This window comes from Meles meles, chromosome 9 (assembly GCF_922984935.1).
Source record: "Meles meles chromosome 9, mMelMel3.1 paternal haplotype, whole genome shotgun sequence".
NCBI lineage: Eukaryota > Metazoa > Chordata > Mammalia > Carnivora > Mustelidae > Meles > Meles meles.
This window is the reverse complement of record NC_060074.1, coordinates 79,320,406-79,340,588: the sequence shown is the minus strand read 5'-3', so window position 1 is coordinate 79,340,588 and position 20,183 is coordinate 79,320,406. Positions and strand designations below refer to the sequence as shown.

At 37.1% G+C, this 20,183-nt stretch overlaps 1 non-coding gene across 1 annotated transcript; it reads left to right on the top strand.

The window, feature by feature from the left end:
* Positions 1-475: 475 nt before the first annotated feature.
* Positions 476-620, top strand: LOC123951219. Its single transcript, XR_006820369.1, has one exon. It is a non-coding gene; the product is annotated as a U4 spliceosomal RNA (small nuclear RNA).
* The last annotated feature ends 19,563 nt before the right edge of the window (positions 621-20,183 follow it).

Sequence of the window (20,183 nt, the reverse complement as noted above, 5' to 3'; positions counted from 1 at the left end):
TGGCAGGCTAAACTACTATCAGTGAGCTAGTTCTACCTCTCCATTCTTTTCTTTCTCATTCTTTTCTTTTCTCATTTCTAACTAGATATGAGCACTCTCAGATCTGTATAGAGCTATCTTTGTATCAGAATATATAAATATATCAGAATATACACATATATAATACATAATAAAATAATATAATATATATAATATGTATATAGAACATATACATATATAATACATAATAAAATAAAATACATAATAAAATACCTAAATTGTTATAAATATGTGTAAGTATGTATATGTGTGTGTATCTATACAAAGACCTATGTTATATAGACTTTGAGCTTTGTAAATATGGAATCATAAGACATGCATGACTGCCATTGGAAATATTGATAGAATATAAATTTGTACCTGATACAAACTGCAAATCATTTACCATATAAATGAACTTGCTCTGGTTTGTTTCTTTCTCCCTTTCCTAATTTTGAGCTTTGCACAGTGACAGTATCATAGCCAATAAGGTTTATCTGAGGCGCAATTACTGTTAATTGAAAATTTTTCCTTTTCCCATTTCTCTACTTCTTTTCTCCAAAAGTATAAAACTTGGTGTAATTCCTAATGTTTGAAAAGTAATATACTCTGAGCTTCTCACCACTGCAGTCGTTTATAAGGCACTTCTATTCCTACAAGTGCTTCTAACAATTTCTACCCCTACAAAGAACATACAGATATGTTTTAATCCCTGGTAATAGTGTCTACTTCATGAGACTACTGTAAAAATTATATGACATATTTATAAAGTACTTAGTATTCAATAAATAATTATGATTTAGCTAATACTCCACTTACGTAGTAAGTCACTACTGAAATACAAACCTAGGCTCTGCCATTTCCATCATTTGGGTAAATCCATTTTCTTTTTGGTACTCAGCCTCCTTACCTATACTAAAAGGAGATAATATAGTATCTACCTCTCAGGTTTGTTAGCTCTCTGGAGCCTCTTTTATAATGGCATTCAATGGCATGCATGAGGGCTCTACTGTCAAGATCCAATCATCTCCCAATGGCTCCACCTCGTAATACCTCACACTGGGCTTTAGGATTTCAACATCTGAATTTGGGGTGGGGGGGACTCCTTTAGACCATAGTATATACCCTAAATCCTACATAGAACATATTTATACTGAAAAAGAATTTGTTGTTTATCTGAAATTTAAATTTAATGAGGCAACCTATATTGGTATTTGCTAAACCTGACCACTTTACACTCTTCTATATCCAGTTCTAACGTGATAAATTCTAGGAGGATATACCTTTACTTCAGAATCTCATTACTATGAATTCTGTTTTTCTTTGGCCATATTCACTGGCCAGGGGAGCACACGGAGAGTTAAGAAAGACAATGCTAAAGCATGGAATTTCCTGTTGCATTCCCAGCCTTACAAGAGCTAATTTCTCCATATAACTGAGATTGTCTTGGATTCTCCTCATTTTGTTATGGTTTGTTTCAAACCTTTCTTAACACATAAATACCTCAGAACAAATAATGCTACCAATTTTCAAAATTTTAATGTCACTATTTTTTATTTTCTATTTTCTTCATGCCAATGGCTTTCTCCTTTTAAGGCCCAGATGATTTTAAAAAGTCTTTAAGATCTGTTAATCATAGGGCCAAATTGCCACTTTCCTTACGCTTTCACACATACATTTGAAAACGTTTCTATCTTCCTAAAAGATGTTAGTTGAAAGACGCTTTCTAAACTGAGGGTTGCTGGAGGAGACATGGGTAGGAGGACAGGGTAATTGGGTGATGGTATTAAAGAGGGCACGTGATATGATGAGCACTGGGTATTATATGCATCTGATGAATTACTGAACTCAACATGTGAAGCTAAGGATGCTCTATATGTTGGCTAATTGAGTTTAAATAAAAATAATAATGGGACCAAACTGCAAATGTAATAATCATCATCTCTGGAACACTGAGAAAGTGTCTCAAAAGACAAAAGTCACATATGGCCACGTGTGCTGGGAACTACCAGGAAGCAGGCCTTTGAATGTGGGTTGAAACTCCAATGCCTACCAGACTACACAGGTAGTGTTAAATGAGTTAAGTCAGCTATGGAGGAGAATATGCACACACTTTAGGTGGAAGGGAATGAGGAAAACTGGAAAGCACACACCTCAACAGAAAGGCCCCATGTTGATATATTTTTTTTTTTCAAGAGAAAGCAAATTCCTGATTTTTATGTTACATTCTCCCACTGACTTTTATAAATCATTGTGCAGAACTAACAGCATATACCTATAAGAAAAAGCCTTATGGAAGCCTTTCAAGCTTTGCACCCAGCTTCGAAATTCAAGTTCCTTGAGCCTCGATTTTGTTTTGAGAGATGCTTTAGGCAGCTCAACAGTAATTGAAATTTCCATTACTAGTTAATGTTGTAATTGATCTTGAATCTTACAGAAACAGTTTCTCATTCAACATAAACCTGCCATTCAATGTTTTGGTGAGAAGCAGTTCTGTTTTTTGCATCTTGGTTAGTGGAAGCCATCGATAGGTCTGTACTTTTCTTCCTACCCATTCACAGACAACTAAGGAAAATGCCCATGATACAGATTCTGAGCTATGTAAAAATGCACTTTTTAAACAAAGATGTTTCACAGATGCTTTCTTATTAAATTAATTGAATATTACACCTGTTGCTTCTAGAAAACATAATGTTTAGACTACAAATGTAAAGCCCACAGTAGTGTCATTCTAGGAATATAAACGATTGAATGCTTTTCAGTTTAAAAATATCTTTACTGTAATCATTTTCTTTATATTTCCTGCAAAGTCATCTGAAATGCATTCTTTGGGATGGGTAAATCATCCCCTACTATAGCTAGTACTTGGTCATATGATTCATGTGGTTTTGTACTGCTTGGGTAAGAAATCATTTAAAGTGCTGAGAATGGTTCAATGTAGCATGAAAGTCCAGCATGGGAATTCAGGCTGCTGCTTTGATTACTTGGGTCTCTGATTAATTGCTCAGATAAATAGATAGATATGCAATTACTTCGAGCCAAGGCAATAGAAAAAATCCTTTCTACCACCTGATAAGGAACAATGAGTTATGCCCTCAGAAACCTGCAGTTACTCAGCCAATGCCTCCAAGTTCAGGAGTTTGTTTTTTTTATTTTTTTATTTTTTAAAGAAATGAAATGTTGTTGTTGAAGATGCATTTTTAAATTTTTTATCAATTTTACAAAATAAAGAAAAGAACTAAATGGAAGTTTTAAAGGCACTTCAGACTAATACTAGAATAATTCATTTGTATTCCCATTATCTTTATGTCAAGTTGGGAAGATTACAGGTTTTGAAAGAAATCAGATATGGGTTCAGATCTGTCTCTTAGCAGACCTTGGGCAATGTCCATTAATGAGCCTAAGCCTCAATTTCTTCATCCATGAAGTACTTACCTGTAGTATTCTTAGGAGGATTAAATGAGATAAAGTACAAAGGGCATTATTTATATCCCCATACATATTTATAAGGTGCCTCTCTCCAGGAAATAAGTGTACCTAGAAAATGGGTTACCCCTAAATTTAAAAAAAAAAAAAGGAAAATCACAAGGTTGAATGAAATTGTATTTAATAAAATTGCTCATTATAGATCACTACCTGATTTACTCTTCATGTTCAGTACTATCTGCCATGTGCCTAAGTATATTTATTGCCATAAATAATACATTACAAGTATTTTATAATATGTATTATAAATATTTACTATTAAAGTCAAACTGTTTCTCTATTCACATTACTTCTGATACCAAATTGGGGGTGGGGATCAACCAATTTAATAACTCTCTGAACACCAAGTAGGTGTCCTATCATTTAATTCAACTCTAACACTAACTACCTGGAGTCATTGTCCAACTCTACAGGTTTAAGGGCTCAGTCCCACAAGATTGTCCTCACTTCAGATAACAGTGGCAACTAATGGGTTCCCAGGATACCCACACTTCTGTCCAACTTGACTATCGAATTGGCAGTTCCCATAATCACTCCCTCAGTTATGATTAATTGCTAGAATGGCTCACAAAAGTCAGAGAAACACTTACATTTACCAGTTTATTAGGAAATATACTACAAAGGAGAAAAATAAACAGCCAGATGAAGAAGTACACTGGGCAAGGTCCAGAAAGGTACAGAGCTCAGAAACTTCTGTTCCCATGAAGGTGGAATGGGCCACCTCCCTGGCATGTGGATATGTTTATCAACCTGGACTCTCTCTGAACCCTGTTGTTTACAGTTTTTAAGGAGGTTCCATTACTTAGGCATGATTGATTAAATCACCAACCATTGGTGATTAACTCAGCCACCCACCTTTTTCCCTCCCTAGAGGTCAGGGAGTGGGACTGAAAGTTCTGACCTTCTAAACATTCCTTGGCGACCAGCCTCCATCCTGCAGCTATCTAGGAAATTGAAACCACCAGTCATATCATTAGCACAGAAAGATATTTGTATCTCTTAGGAAATCACAAGGACTTTAGGAGCTCTGTGCAAGGAACAGAGACAAAGACCAAATGAATATACCTTTATTACAAAATAACATCACAGCACCAGCCCTGAGGAAGAGCCAGGGAATGTCAGGAAACAGGAAGGAGGAGACAGCAAGTCAACATCCTAGAGCATAGCTTAGTAGAAGACACCACCTTTCTCCAAACAATTCCAAGTGTCTTGAACTATACGGGCTCATACCTTTTAAGCAAGCAAGGTACAAAAGTGAAGGTTAAGGCCAAGACAGGGACACAGTAGGGCCTTTTCCCCTCAACTACCCCAAAAGCAATCTCGGCTGGTAGTGTTTTCCTCGCACAGGATAAGCTAAGTAGGAAATACACATGCACTTCAATTCAATCCAGAAATACTTAGCTCACCCATTAAGTGCAAAGATACCATATGTTCCTTACATAGGCACTTTAAGGACATCTGGGCCAGGTTTAAACGTTGACAGTTCTACAATTCCCAGTTGTCCAAGGGAAAGCAATAAGAGCATGACATTCCCCGAATGGAAAATGGCCGCCTGTCAGACCCCTGTGCACAGCACACACTTGACTGCATGTACAGAGCGGGAGTGGAAGATGGAGTGTATTTATATCCAGCTCAAGAAGGAAGGTCTCAATGACAATAATTTCATTTGTTTCTGGTTAATTCTTTTGGCTATAAGGAACTCATTACCTCAAGGAGGGGGAAATGTCTGGGGAGGTAGGATTATAAAGATATATAAACTGAAATCAGAATTGAACTATAGTCAAACATGGAGGCAATTCAGGGAATTGACCTTTCAGTCATTCCCAAAGGTCATATGGTCTCATATTCCATCTCATATTCCATCTCATATTCCATCCCCCATATGACCTTTGGGAATGACTGAAATTTATTTTTCCATAAATCCTCATGGCCTAGCCCTACCATGTAGTTTCCCTCTTTACATGTGATCCTCCATTTTCTCAGTTGAAATAAAGCTGACACACAATGTTACATTAGTTTCAGGTGTATGACAGTGATTCAACAAGTCTGTATGCTATGCTCACTATAAGTGTAACTGTCACCACATACTATTAGAGTACCATTGATATTCCTTATGCTGTACCTTTTATCCCTGTGACTTATTCATTCTGTAATTGGAAGTCTGTATCTCCTACTCCCATTCACTGATTTTGCTCATTTTGCCCTGGCAACCATCAGTTTTTTCTCTGTATTTATGGGTTGTTTCTGCTTTTTGCTCATTCGTCTTGCTTTTTAGATTCCACGTATAAATGAAATGCTACTGTATTTGTCTTTCTCTGAGTCATTTCACTTAGCATAATATACCTCTAGGTCCATGCAGATTATTGCAAATAGTAAGATTTCATCCCTTTTTCTGGCTGACTAATATTCCATTGGCCTCCATTTTTAATTGCAAGGATTATCCATGTATTCTAATGAAAATTACTAATAGATAATCTAATGTTCCAAACTCATCTCTTCCTGTCAGTGCAATGTAAAGGTTATTACCTACACTGGCTCACATTAGGTCATGGTGACTGCTGTAAGTCAGCTGGCTGAAGGAGAATGACTCGGGGAAAGGATTAATGGTGTACACCATACCACAAGCATGGGCCTGTGTGTTGACAAGATTGCTGACTGTGATCTACACACCCTTGAAAGGTTAAGTGTAAAAGAAAGAGCATCTCCAGTCTCACCAAGTCTAATCCTGATATTGTAAATGATAACAGTTATCAAAAGGAAGATAAGCAGACAGAGTTGATTGATAATGTCTGACATTTTCTTCTCCAAGTTCCACTAGGAACTTAAGAATCATATTTAAATGCAAAGTCCAAAGTGTCAAAACACATGAAATCACTTAGAGCAAAAATAAAAAAGATTAGTACCCAACAATGGTCCACTGGACTTAAACTAGAAAAGTGGACACATTTTCCCCTTGAATTAGATAATATCAGTTTGGTGACTATATGAACCAAAGTATTGAGGAAAATGAATTTTACAAAGACTTTTAAACATTTTTTTTTCCTCATTCTCTGAGGGAGACCAAAAGTTTCCCAAATCAGGTAAATAAAATAAAATATATAGTGACAGACCCATAATAGCTTGTTGACCTCACATCTCAAAAGGATGGTGACACATCCATTTGAATGTTCTGTAAATGACAATGAAAAGTGAATCTCAATAAAAAAGACAGTAGCAATTACTTCCCATCAAAAGGATGATGAACAGATAAATGAGCTGGATTCTCAAGGAAACTAAAGTGAATGGAATCTGACACTTTGTCACTATTTTACTTGCCCACAGAAGGAGTGAGTTTGATACCAAAGATTGAAACAGGTTTTCCAGGAGAAAAGCATCACAAAAAAAAAAAAAAAGAAGAAAAAAAAAAAATTTCAGGTCAAGTCAGAATAAGAAATGAAGGTATTATATTGGCTAAAGTCAGCTCTTATGGGTAGCTCTAAAATGGGAAAATTTGGAAGTGGAGTTTTAACCACAGATTTTTTAAAGGTCATGGGAAAGCAGGCAATGAACAAGAACTGCTTTTGAACAGCTCAATATTACAAGCATACTCCAAACGAAAAAATTAAGAATGGGAAAGAATAAGTTACCTTTTTTTATTTTATTATTTCTAAACCATCATTTAAGAATTTTTGTATTATTGGGGCGCCGGGATGGCTCAGTCAGTTAAGTATCTGCCTCTGGCTCAGGTCATGATGCCGGGGTCCTGGGATGGAGCCCGAAGTGGGGCTCCCCCCTCAGCAAGGAGTTTGCTTCTCCCTCTGTCCCTCCCTGCCCACCACCTTCCCTGCACTCATGCTTGCATGCACTCTCTCTCTCTCTCTCTCAAATATATAAATAACATCTTTTAAGAAAAGAATTTCTATATTGTTTACCTTATGGTACTAGGTACGCTTCATTCCCTACTCCCTATTTCCCCTCTTGTCAGGATTTCACAATAGACTATTTTATCATGTTTTTAGAATCAGTGCTAATTTGCCACATCTTTATTGTAACCTAACACATATATCAATTATCTTCATTTCATTACAACCTCTAATTCCCATAGCTGGGAGGCTACCAAACAAATCCATTTTCACTTCCTTCTTTTAGATTTGAAAACAAAGTTTTATTATTCATATTTGTATCTAGATGCATTAAATTCCCTTTATCATATGTATACCACAAGGGTGATCATAACAGGTTCTTCAGTGTAGCCCTGGTAAGACCCAAGGCTTTAAAATGGCTGATTGTGGCTAATGATCTTAATTCCTTTCCATAACAAACACACTATCTGATTCATATATCTTCCCTGCAAAACCACTTGCTGTTACAAGTTGCTTTTTCTCTCTTAAAATGTTATCTTCCTTCCTCACTATTGCTTAAAGCACTGGGCGGCTAATCTTTATAATCCTGAGCTTGATTTTTTTTTCCTATGCCTCGAAAAAATTTTATCAATAAAACACAAATGAGAAAAGAAAGATCAAAAAATAAACAGGACATTATTTATGCTGATAGTAAATAACCTAGGCAAGGTGAGAAGAGAGCTGTCAACAACAGCAGCATGACCAATAACAACAGGAACCACAAATTTTTCACTAGTTTTCCATCTAGTATCTGTAATTTTCTCTTTGGCTCTAGATAGTATTTATTTAATAAGATTTATTTAATTATTATTAGGCAATATCCATCAGATATCTGTATTGTGTACATTGTCATTTTTGGAGAAGTGAAGATAAAATAAATAAATTGTACAACAGGTAGTACAGACCACCAAAGATACAGGATGTAATAGAGAACATTCCAGAAAGAGGGAAGAGCACACAGAAAGACAGAGAGGCACTGCGGCATGGCGGGGGAGGGGGGCACGGCAGCTAGAATTGAGCCTTGCAGGAACTGACAGACATCTGATGCAGCTATAGAGGCCAAAATGTGCATGGGAATTACTAATAGGTGAGAGGAAGCTGTGAAAGAAAACAAGAATGGCAGGTTAAGGCATTTGAATTTCATTCCGTAGTGGAGGGGTTGGCAAATTTTTCTATCAAAAGCCAGATAGTGGTTATTTTAGGCATTGCAGGACACCCCATGGCCTCTATCAAATATTCTTTGGTTTTATGGGGTTTTTGTTTTTTGCATTTTTACAATCCTTTCAAAGTATGAAAACTGTTCTTAGCTTGCAGGCAGTACAAAGCAGGCGGTGGGGGGGGGGGGGGCTAGATGGGACCCATTGGCCCCAGTTTGTCAACCCCTGATGTAGTCAACTGTTTATCTTGTCATACTGCCAGAAACTCAGGCACTAGAAAGAGACAGAGAAACCTGAAGAGTTACCTCAAAAAGAAATAACAGAGCAGCAGTGAAGGAAAAGTCTGGAGGCCTTAAAATTCACCTGGTTGCCCGGAATGACCAGTAACAACAACACAATCCCTGTTTCATTCTAGTTTTTGAACTCTGAGGTGACATATTTTGGGAAAGAATACATACACGGGCATACATTTGGGTTTTGTATTATAATAACAAGTATTTTGATCTTTAGAATTAGTTGTTCTCCAGCTATCAAAGAAAGGCTTTGCTTTCACAACCAGATCACCATGCAGTGAATGCAATGGCCTCCTGCATTATAATTCATAGCCTCCTTTGAAAAGGCTTCTGAGTAGAATCCTATCAGAGCAATGTTTTATTCTTCCTGCTTACTGTATCCACATCACAAAATAAAAGTCTCAGACACAGTAATAAGGGGCTTAGCTACTGAGATTTTCAGGTATACTAGGGGAACGTAACTTAACTCACGACACATGACAATAGCCAATAGGGACATATCTCCCTGTAAAGAACAAGCACCACACCTGTCTGGAAGACTCTCCATAGAAGATGGGGAAAAGAAGGTAGTCTGCTTTCACAGCTTTAGTCCTTTCCATCTACATATCAGTAGCCAGAGATATGGCCTTTAGGCTGACCAGGTACTCAGGCCAACACCCTCCCAATTGTACGTCCAGCTGGGTGATAAAACCCAGTATTGCTGTGTCCTTTTACTGCTCCTTTGCTTAAAAATCAAGGTTTATACTCAACTTGGGCATTAAGACACCCCAGTCTCTAATATGGCAGTTCTACCCAAAGTATCAATTAATAGTTTCGCCAGTTCACTTACCCTGTTCAATGCAAAGCACAGCTCTGATTTTCCTGAAGCTGATCTTCAATAGTGCATTTAACTAAATACTCAATGACAGTTCTTAATGTTATCATAAATTTATTCAACTTTTGACAACACTTTGAACTTAAACACAATGTTAAAACCTTTTTTCCTGCCCTTACTGACCTTGCTAAATACAGGTGACAAACACAAGAATCTCAAAATATAAAAAATACCTCATCTTTCTCAATAATTCAGTGTGATACTATTTTCCTACCATTTCCAGTACTTCTTTTCATGTTTATGTACTTTACATATGAATTCCATTTTAACTAATTAAAATTTCTAATAGAACGAGAAGACAGCCATCACATATTTCTGTATATTTGGGAAGAAACAAGAGTTACAAAAACTACAGTGAAAACTTTAAAAGAACAAACAGAAAGAAAAACACAGTTCAAAAACTTAGAAGTGAGCACAATTAAGGAAATCATTTAATTAAAAATATGAAACAACTGTCTTGGAACATGACACAGTTACATTTTGATTACTCAACTAACAATCATCACATAAATAAGACTCAAATATGTTAAGTTTCATTAGTGTCTAAGTAGTGAAATAGGTCTATGAAAAAACGGCCCTACCTATTCCAAAGTCTATGCTCTTTGCTTAAAAAACAAAACAAAATTCGCAAGGTACCTACTGTATCAAGCAGTAAACTAGATATGGAGTACAAAAATGAATAAAAGATGATCTATACCCTTTTATTATAGCCAAAAGGAGGTGAAGATACCTGTGAATACAGTAAAATAGAAGAGATTTCATAAAAATGGTATATATAAATTATTGGAGTTAACCTAAAGAAAGAAAAATAAAGCCTTCACAAGGTGACCTTTGAAATAGCTCATCTGAAAGAGTTTTATAAACTGTGATTTACTACACACATGAGATTTCTATTCCTTCTATTTGTAATGAGGGGCCTCCTGGACTATTTCTTAGCCCAGCGATTTTAAGCCACGCATGCTCACTGAGCTGTCCACTGCGGCAGCCACTGGGGGGTAACTGCCTTTGTCAGGCCTCTTGATCACCCTCGCTGGAAAAGCAGCCACGCCTGGCTGATAGGTCAGGAACACAAGTATGTAATGAGTTTTAGAAGTTTGGGAAGTCAGCTCAAAGAAATTAAAAGGAGATAAGCTCCTCCAAAGAGTCATTGTAATAACCTGTAAGAAAATCCCTGAGAGACCTAATGGCCTTCAAAACAGATAGAGGATTTGGCAAATGGAATCATTTGTTCAAAAAAATAAATCCCAGCAGCTTTGTAAAAATCATTTTCCTAAAACTCTGACTTAGGGGAACTCAAACTTTTCTCCATAATCATAATGATCTTTCAAGTCCCTTAGTTATATGGATGTTATCTATTTTTTTCATCTTCTCTCCATAAGAAATTGTTCTCCATTCCTAATCTTCAAAATATTATTTCACATTAAAATTTTTCTTTATTTTGAAATGTTATTAATAATAATATTATTATTATTCCAATTCAACTGTATTTATAAATTTCCCATGAGGGGTGAGGGTGGAGGAGGAAGGGATAAAGAGGCAAAGAGGGAGAGAGAAAATCTAAAGCAGCCTCCAAGCCCAGCACTAAGCTCCAAACACGGTCAATCTCAGAACCCAGAAATCATGACCTGAGCTGAAATCAAGAGACACTTAACCAGCTGAGCCACCAAGTCACCCCAAATATTTTATTAATATCTCTAAATCCACTCCTATTATTACTCTTGTATTATGGTCTCTTACCTTCCAGTTCTTCTCACTCTGATTTTCAAGGTTATCATGCAACCTCCACTCCTTTATTTGGCTCAGCACTCGTGCTTGTAATTAATCTTTACTTGGCAGCTGTATGTATCCTCCTGCTTTCTCCTTCCATCAGGTGAATATGGCCTCAAGTTCCAGGATCTTATCAAATAAATTATACCTATGCATATACTATATGCATCAACTGATCCCAAATTTTCTAAATGTATTTTCATCAGGTCTTTATCTTTTATCCAAACTATATCTTAATTATCTATTTAAAAATACTAAGAACAGGAGGAGTCAAGATGGCAGAGAAGTAGCAAGCTGAGACTACATCAGGTAGCAGGAGATCAGCTAGATAGCTTATCTAAACATTGCAAACACCTACAAATCCAACAGGAGATCGAAGAGAAGAAGAACAGCAATTCTAGAAACAAAAAAATCAACCACTTCCTGAAAGGTAGGACTGGCAGAGAAGTGAATCCAAAACGACTGGAAGATAGACCGCGGGGGGAGGGGCCGGCTCCCGGCAACTGGGGGAGCAACGGAGCACAAAATCAGGACTTTTAAAAGTCTCTTCCACTGAGGGACATTGCTCCAGAGGCTAAACCAGGGTGAAGCCCACACGGGGTCAACGTGGCCCCAGGTCCCACAGGGTCACAGAAGGATCGGGGGTGTCGGAGTGTCACAGAGCTCGCAGGTATTAGAACGGGGAAGCCGGCTACAAAGACAGAGCCGAGCAGTGAGCTCTCAGCTCGGGGTTACCTTGAACCGGTCGCAGGCTGGGTGAGCTCGGAGCGCGGCTGGAGGCCGGGGATACGGGAGTGATTGGGCGCTGTTCTCTGGGGGCACACTGAGGAGTGGAGACCCGGGCTATCGGCTCCTCCGGGCCAGAGACTGGGAGGCCACCATCTTCATTCCCGTCCTCCGGAACTCTATGGAAAGCGTTCAGGGAACAAAAGCTCCCGAAAGCGAACCCGAGCCGATTACTTAGTCCAGTAAGGGCGGTGCAATTGTGCCTTGGGCAAAGACACTTGAGAGTCACTACAACAGGCCCCTCCTCCAGAAGATCAACAAAAAATCCAGCCAGGACGAAGTTCATCTACCAAGTAAAGCAGGTTCAATACCTAGGACAGCAGTGATATTCCAGAGAAAGAGAAAGCAAAGCACGGAACTCATGGCTTTCTCCCCATGATTCTTTAGTCTTGCGGTTAATTTAATTTTTTTTCAATTTTTTTTTCTTTCTTTTTTCTTCTTCTGCTAAATTGTTTAAAACTTTTACCCTTTCTTTTTTAATGTTTTTTTAACTAGTTTATCTAATATATATATTTTTCTTTATTTTTTATATTTTTTCTTTATTTGTTTTATTTTTTATTTTTTTTAATATTTTTTCTTTATTAGTTTTATTTTTTAATTTTTTTTTCTGAACCTCTTTTTATCCCCTTTCTCCACCCCACGATTTGGGGTCTCTTCTGATTTGGTTAAAGCACATTTTGGGGGGGTCTTTGCCCTTTTAGTATTTTATTTGCTCCTTCATATACTCTTATGTGGACAAAATGACAAGGCGGAAAAATTCACCACAAAAATAAGAAAAAGAGGCAGTACCGAAGGCTAGGGACCTGATCAATACAGACATTGGTAATATGTCAGATCTAGAGTTCAGAATGACGATTCTGAACGTTCTAACCAGGTTCGAAAAAGGCATGGAAGATATTAGAGAAACCCATTCTGGAGATATAAAAGCCCTTTCTGGAGAAATAAAAGAACTAAAATCTAACCAAGTTGAAATCAGAAAAGCTATTAATGAGGTACAATCAAAAATTGAGGCTCTCACTGCTAGGATAAATGAGGCAGAAGAAAGAATTAGTGATATAGAAGACCAAATGACAGAGAATAAAGAAGCCGAGCAAAAGAGGGAGAGACAGCTACTGGACCACGAGGGGAGAATTTGAGAGATAAGTGACACCATAAGACGAAACAACATTAGAATAATTGGGATTCCAGAAGAAGAAGAAAGAGAGAGGGGAGCAGAAGGTCTATTGGAGAGAATTATTAGAGAGAATTTTCCTAATGTGGCAAAGGAAACAAGCATCAAAATCCAGGAGGTGCAGAGAACCCCCCTCAAAGTCAACAAGAATAGGTCCACACCCTGTCACCTAATAGTAAAATTTACAAGTCTTAGTGACAAAGAAAATCCTGAAAGCAGCCCCGGGAAAGAAGTCTGTAACATACAATGGTAAAAAATTAGATTGGCAGCAGACTTATCCCAGAGACCTGGCAGGCCAGAAAGAGCTGGCATGATATATTCAGAGCACTAAACGAGAAAAACATGCAGCCAAGAATACCATATCCAGCTAGACTATCGTTGAAAATAGAAGGAGAGAGAAAAAGCTTCCAGGATAAACAAAAACTGAAAGAATTTGCAAACACCAAATCAGCTCTACAGGAAATATTGAAAGCGGTCCTCTAAGCAAAGAAAGACCCTAAAGTAGTAGATCAGAAAGGTACAGAGACAATTATACAGTAACAGTCACCTTACAGGCAATATAATGGCACTAAATTCATATCTCTGAATAGTTACCCTGAATGTTAATGGGCTAAATGCCCCAATCAAAAGACACAGGGTATCAGAATGGATAAAAAAACAAAACCCATCTATATGTTGCCCACAAGAAACTCATTTTAGATGTGAAGACACCTCCAGATTTAAAGTGAGGGGGTAGAAAACAATTTACCATGCTAATGGGCATCAGAAGAGAGCTGGGGTGGCAATCCTTATATCAGATCAATTAGATTTTAAGCCAAAGACTATAATAAGAGATGAGGAAGGACACTATATCATACTCAAAGGGTCTGTCCAACAAGAAGATCTAACAATTTTAAATATCTATGTGCCTAACGTGGGAGCAGCTAACTATATAAACCAATTAATAACAAAATCAAAGAAACACATCAATAATAATACAATAATAGTAGGGGACTTTAGCACTCCCAACACTGAAATGGACAGATCATCCAAGCAAAAGATCAACAAGGAAATAAAGGCCTTAAATGACACACTGGACCAGATGGACATCACAGATATATTCAGAACATTTCATCCCAAAGCAACAGAATGCACCTTGTTCTCTAGTGCCCATGGAACATTCTTCAAAATAGATCACATCCTGGGTCCTAAATCAGGTCTCAACCGCTATCAAAAGATTGGGATCATTCCCTGCATATTTTCAGACCACAATGCTCTGAAGCTAGAACTCAATCACAAGACGAAAGCTGGAAAGAACCCAAATACATGGAGACTAAACAGCATCCTTCTAAAGAATGAATGGGTCAACCAGGAAATTAAGAAGAATTGAAAAAATTCATGGAAACAAATAATAATGAAAACACAACATTTCAAAAAATGTGGGAAGCAACAAAGGCAGTCCTGAGAGGAAAATATATAGCGGTACAAGTCTTTCTTAAGAAACAAGAAAGGTCTCAAGTACACAACCTAACCCTACACCTAAATGAGCTGGAGAAAGAACAAGAAAGAAACCCTAAACCCAGCAGGAGAAGAGAGATCATAAAGATCAGAGCAGAAATCAATGAAATAGAAACCAAAAAAAACAATAGAACAAATCAACGAAACTAGGAGCTGGTTCTCTGAAAGAATTAATAAGATTGATAAACCCCTGGCCAGACTTATCAAGAAGAAAAGAGAAAGGACCCAAATAAATAAAATTATAAATGAAAGAGGAGAGATCACAACTAACACCAAAGAAATACAGACAATTATAAGAACATACTATGAGCAACTCTATGCCAACAAATTGGACAATCTGGAAGAAATGGATGCATTCCTAGAGACATATAAACTACCACAACTGAACCAGGAAGAAATAGAAAACCTGAACAGGCCCATAACCAGAAAGGAGATTGAAACAGTCATCAAAAATCTCCAAACAAACAAAAGCCCAGGGCCAGATGGCTTCCCAGGGGAATTCTACCAAACATTTAAAGAAGAATTAATTCCTATTTTCCTGAAACTGTTCCAAAAAATAGAAATGGAAGGAAAATTTCCAAACTCATTTTAGGAGGCCAACATCACCTTGATCCAAAAACCAGACAAGGATCCCACAAAAAAGAGAACTACAGACCAATATCCTTGATGAACACAGATGTGAAAATTCTCACCAAAATACAAGCCAATAGGATTCAACAGTACATTAAAAGGATTATTCACCACGACCAAGTGGGATTTATTCCAGAGCTGCAAGGTTGCTTCAACATCCGCAAATCAATCAATGTGATACAACACATTAATAAAAGAAAGAACAAGAACCATACGATACGATACTCTCAATAGATGCTGAAAAAGCATTTGACAAAGTACAGCATCCCTTCCTGATCAGAACTCTTCAAAGTGTAGGGATAGAGGGCACATACCTCAATATTATCAAAGCCATCTATGAAAAACTCACCGCAAATATCATTCTCAATGGAGAAAAACCGAGAGCTTTTCCGCTAAGGTCAGGAACACGGCAGGGATGTCCATTATCACCACTGCTATTCAACATAGTACTAGAAGTTCTAGCCTCAGCAATCAGACAACAAAAGGAAATTAAAGGCATCCAAATCGGCAAAGAAGAAGTCAAACTATCACTCTTCGCAGATGATATGATACTATATGTGGAAAACCCAAACGACTCCACTCCAAAACTGCTAGAACTTGTACAGGAATTCAGTAAAGTGTCAGGATAAAAAATCAATGCACAGAAATCAGTTGCATTTCTGTACACCAACAACAAGACAGAAGAAACAGAAATTAAGGAGTCAATCCCATTTACAACTGCACCCAAAACTATAAGATACCTAGGAATAAACCTAACCAAAGAGGTAAAGAATCTATATGCAGAAAACTATAAAGTACTCATGAAAGAAATTGAGGAAGACACAAAGAAATGGAAAAATGTTCCATGCTCCTGGATTGGAAGAACAAATATTGTGAAAATGTCTATGCTACCTAAAGCAATCTACACATTTAAAGCAATTCCTATAAAAATCCCATCCATTTTTTTCAAAGAAATGGAACAAATACTCCTAAAATTTATATGGAACCAGAAAAGACCTCGAATAGCCAAAGGAATATTGAAAAAGAAAGCCAAACTTGGTGGCATCACAATTCCGGACTTCAAGCTCTATTACAAAGTTGTCATCATCAAGACAGCATGGTACTGGCACAAAAACAGACACATAGATCAATGGAACAGAATAGAGAGCCCAGAAATAGACCCTCAACTCTATGGTCAACTAATCTTCGACAAAGCAGGAAAGAATGTCCAATGGAAAAAAGAGAGCCTCTTCAATAAATAGTGCTGGGAAAATTGGACAGCCACATGCAGAAAAATGAAATTGGACCACTTCCTTACTCCAAACACAAAAATAGACTCAAAATTGATGAAGGACCTCAATGTGAGAAAGGAATCCATCAGAATCCTTGAGGAGAACACAGACAGCAACCTCTTCGACCTCAGCCACAGCAACATCTTCCTAGGAACATCGCCAAAGGCAAGGGAAGGAAGGGCAAAAATAAACTACTGGGACTTCATCAAGATCAAAAGCTTTTGCACAGCAAAGGAAACAGTTAACAAAACCAAAAGACAACGGACAGAATGGGAGAAGATATTTGCAAACGACATATCAGATAAAGGGCTAGTGTCGGAAATCTATAAGGAACTTAGCAAACTCAACAGCCAAAGAACAAACAATCCAATCAAGAAATGGGCAGAGGACATGAACAGACATTTCTGCAAAGAAGACATCCAGATGGCCAACAGACATGAAAAAGTGCTCCACATCACTCGGCATCAAGGAAATACAAATCAAAACCACAATGAGATATCACCTCACACCAGTCAGAATGGCTAAAATTAACAAGTCAGGAAATGACAGATGCTGGCAGGGATGGGGACGAGAAAGGGGAATCCTCCTACACTGTTGGTGGGAATGCAAACTGGTGCAACCCCTCTGGAAAACAGCATGGAGGTTCCTCAAAATGTTGAAAATAGAGCTACCCTACGACCCAGCAATTGCACTACTGGGTATTTACCCTAAAGATACAAACGTAGTGATCCGAAGGGGCACGTGCACCCGAATGTTTATAGCAGCAATGTCTACAATAGCCAAACTATGGAAAGAACCTAGATGTCCATCAACAGATGAATGGATAAAGAAGAAGTGGTATATATACACAATGGAATACTATGCAGCCATCAAAAAAATGAAATCTTGCCATTTGCTACGACGTGGATGGAACTAGAGGGTATCATGCTTAGTGAAATAAGTCAATCAGAGAAAGAACTATCATATGATCTCCCTGATATGAGGACATGGAGATGCAATATGGTGGGTTAGGGGGATAGGAGAAGAATAAATGAAACAAGATGCGATGGGAGATAAACCATAAGTGACTCTTAATCTCACAAAACAAACTGAGGGTTCCTGGGGGGAGGGGGGTTTGGAGAGGGGGAGGGGGGTTATGGACATTGGGGAGGGTATGTGCTATGGAGAGTGCTGTGAAGTGTGTAAACCTGGCGATTCACAGACCTGTACCCCTGGGGATAAAAATACATTATATGTTTATTAAAAAATAAGAAATAAATAAAAAATTTAAAAAAAATACTAAGAACAAGCATAAGAAATTTTGTTTAGTTATTCAAAGTTTTATAAAGTTTTTTGACAGCTCTAATTTTTATTATTGTTTTCAAAGAATTCAACTTGTTACTTTATGCATCACAGATAATTTTTTCTTAGTGTTCATTAAAATGATAGAATAGCTCTAATCTCTGCCTGTCTGCCATTTAAATGAAGAACTAAGTTATTTGGATCATATCTGCCATCACCTACAATGCTGAGACTCGATCAATTTGACATTTTGAGTTATATTTGTGGCAATAAGAAGAAGTGGTAATGACTCACTTCTTTTTTCTGTGGTTGTCAGATATTTCTATAGAAAGAAAAAAAATATTGCACTAACTCTCATATTGGACACTGTCATTTGCAAATACCACCCATCTAGCAATTGACAGTGTAATGAAAGAAAAAATAAGTTTTCATCACAAACTGTACTTCCTTTTCTTCTACAAAAAAAAAAAAAAAACTATCAGAAATGGCAAAAATTCAATAATGATTCAGTTGGTGGCAAAGGAGTGTTCAAGTCTCTATATACAAACTAATATGTAATCAACTGAAGCCCATCTTCAGCGCTTACCAGATTTAAAAAATAATGGGTGTAAATGTCAAGGCTTGAAAATTACTGTGGTTATACCTAACTGCTTGCTGTTTCATTTTGGCTGACATAGGAACTAAAAAACTCAGAAAAAGACTAATACTTTCTTCCAACAGCCAACTTTTAACAGCATTAAAGTTTATGAGACATCTGACTTAAATCCTGTTTTAAGAAAAGTTCCATTAAGAACTCAGAGAGAATACTAAGCATGAGCTTGAAGTCCTTGCTAATGACCCTTTAATGGAATTTTACATGTTGTTGTCACACTCCATATTGACAGATTTTGACAGATTAATAATATCCTTGATGAATCAGACTCAATTTATGCTGAAGACCTATGACTCTCTTATGTAACTAATGAAGTAATTATTGCTCCTTCCTTTGCAGGAGAAAGTCTTTATGTGGTACTGTGTGATAATATAAAATCTCATGCTGTGACCCACGATAGCATCCTGAAAATTTTCCCTCCTAGAATACCATTTGTTGAGATTTCAATAAATAAGACACAGACATTTAGGAAGGTATTTATTGCCAAAACAAAGATAATAATTGCTAGTATATGCTAAAATGTTCTATTTTAGAATTGTTAGCTTCCAGCATGCATAAGAGCAGCTGAAGTTGAAGGAAAAAGCCTGAAACATTACTTATTGATATAAAATTCTTTTTACAGAACTTTAAGAATATCGATCTTATATACTGACTTCTGAAAGTTAATTTAGCAAGTAAATTCAACTCCCCAGAAGCTTTCCCAAACTCATGTGCAACCTTAATGTCCAATTAGAAATGTTATCAGAATTCACCATTTCGCTTTCTTTATAAAAAAAATATCTTTCCAATTCTACTTAGTTTAACTTTGGTCTATAACCACTTGTACATCTACTACATTAAATTAATACTATAAAGTACTTCATATTTGGATTGAGTCACAAAAAATATCATTCTGAAATAATTTTGCTCTATAGTTTAATCAAACAGCTGACAATATGTATGCTACAATACATACAGTTGTTCCAATCTTACCCCTTTGTAGAAATGGACACTAACTGAGCTGTTGATTAATGTTATCATTGTAACTATTCTGGACAAGTTAACACAACCTAGTAATGTGAATAAGTCATTCTAAGTATCATCCTAAGAAGCCAGTTTAGAGAAAGATACATGTTATCGTGTTCCATCTGTTCATCTGCCGTTTAATTGGCTTTTGGTTCTAGGAAGTTTTCTGGAACTTTGGGTCTAGCATTTGTGGGACAAGGGGAGATCTGACTATTATAATCACTGTGATAATTACATACATAATACATTTAGGGTTTATAATAAAATAAGTTACAGAAAAATTGAAAAGAAAAAGTGGCCAACCTCAGAGTCCTACTCAACGTCACTAAGCTTGGACTCAAAAATAACTGCAACAGAGCTCATGACCAAGCAACCAAAATCCATATTTGAGGATGGCAGGAAGGAGTTGGATAC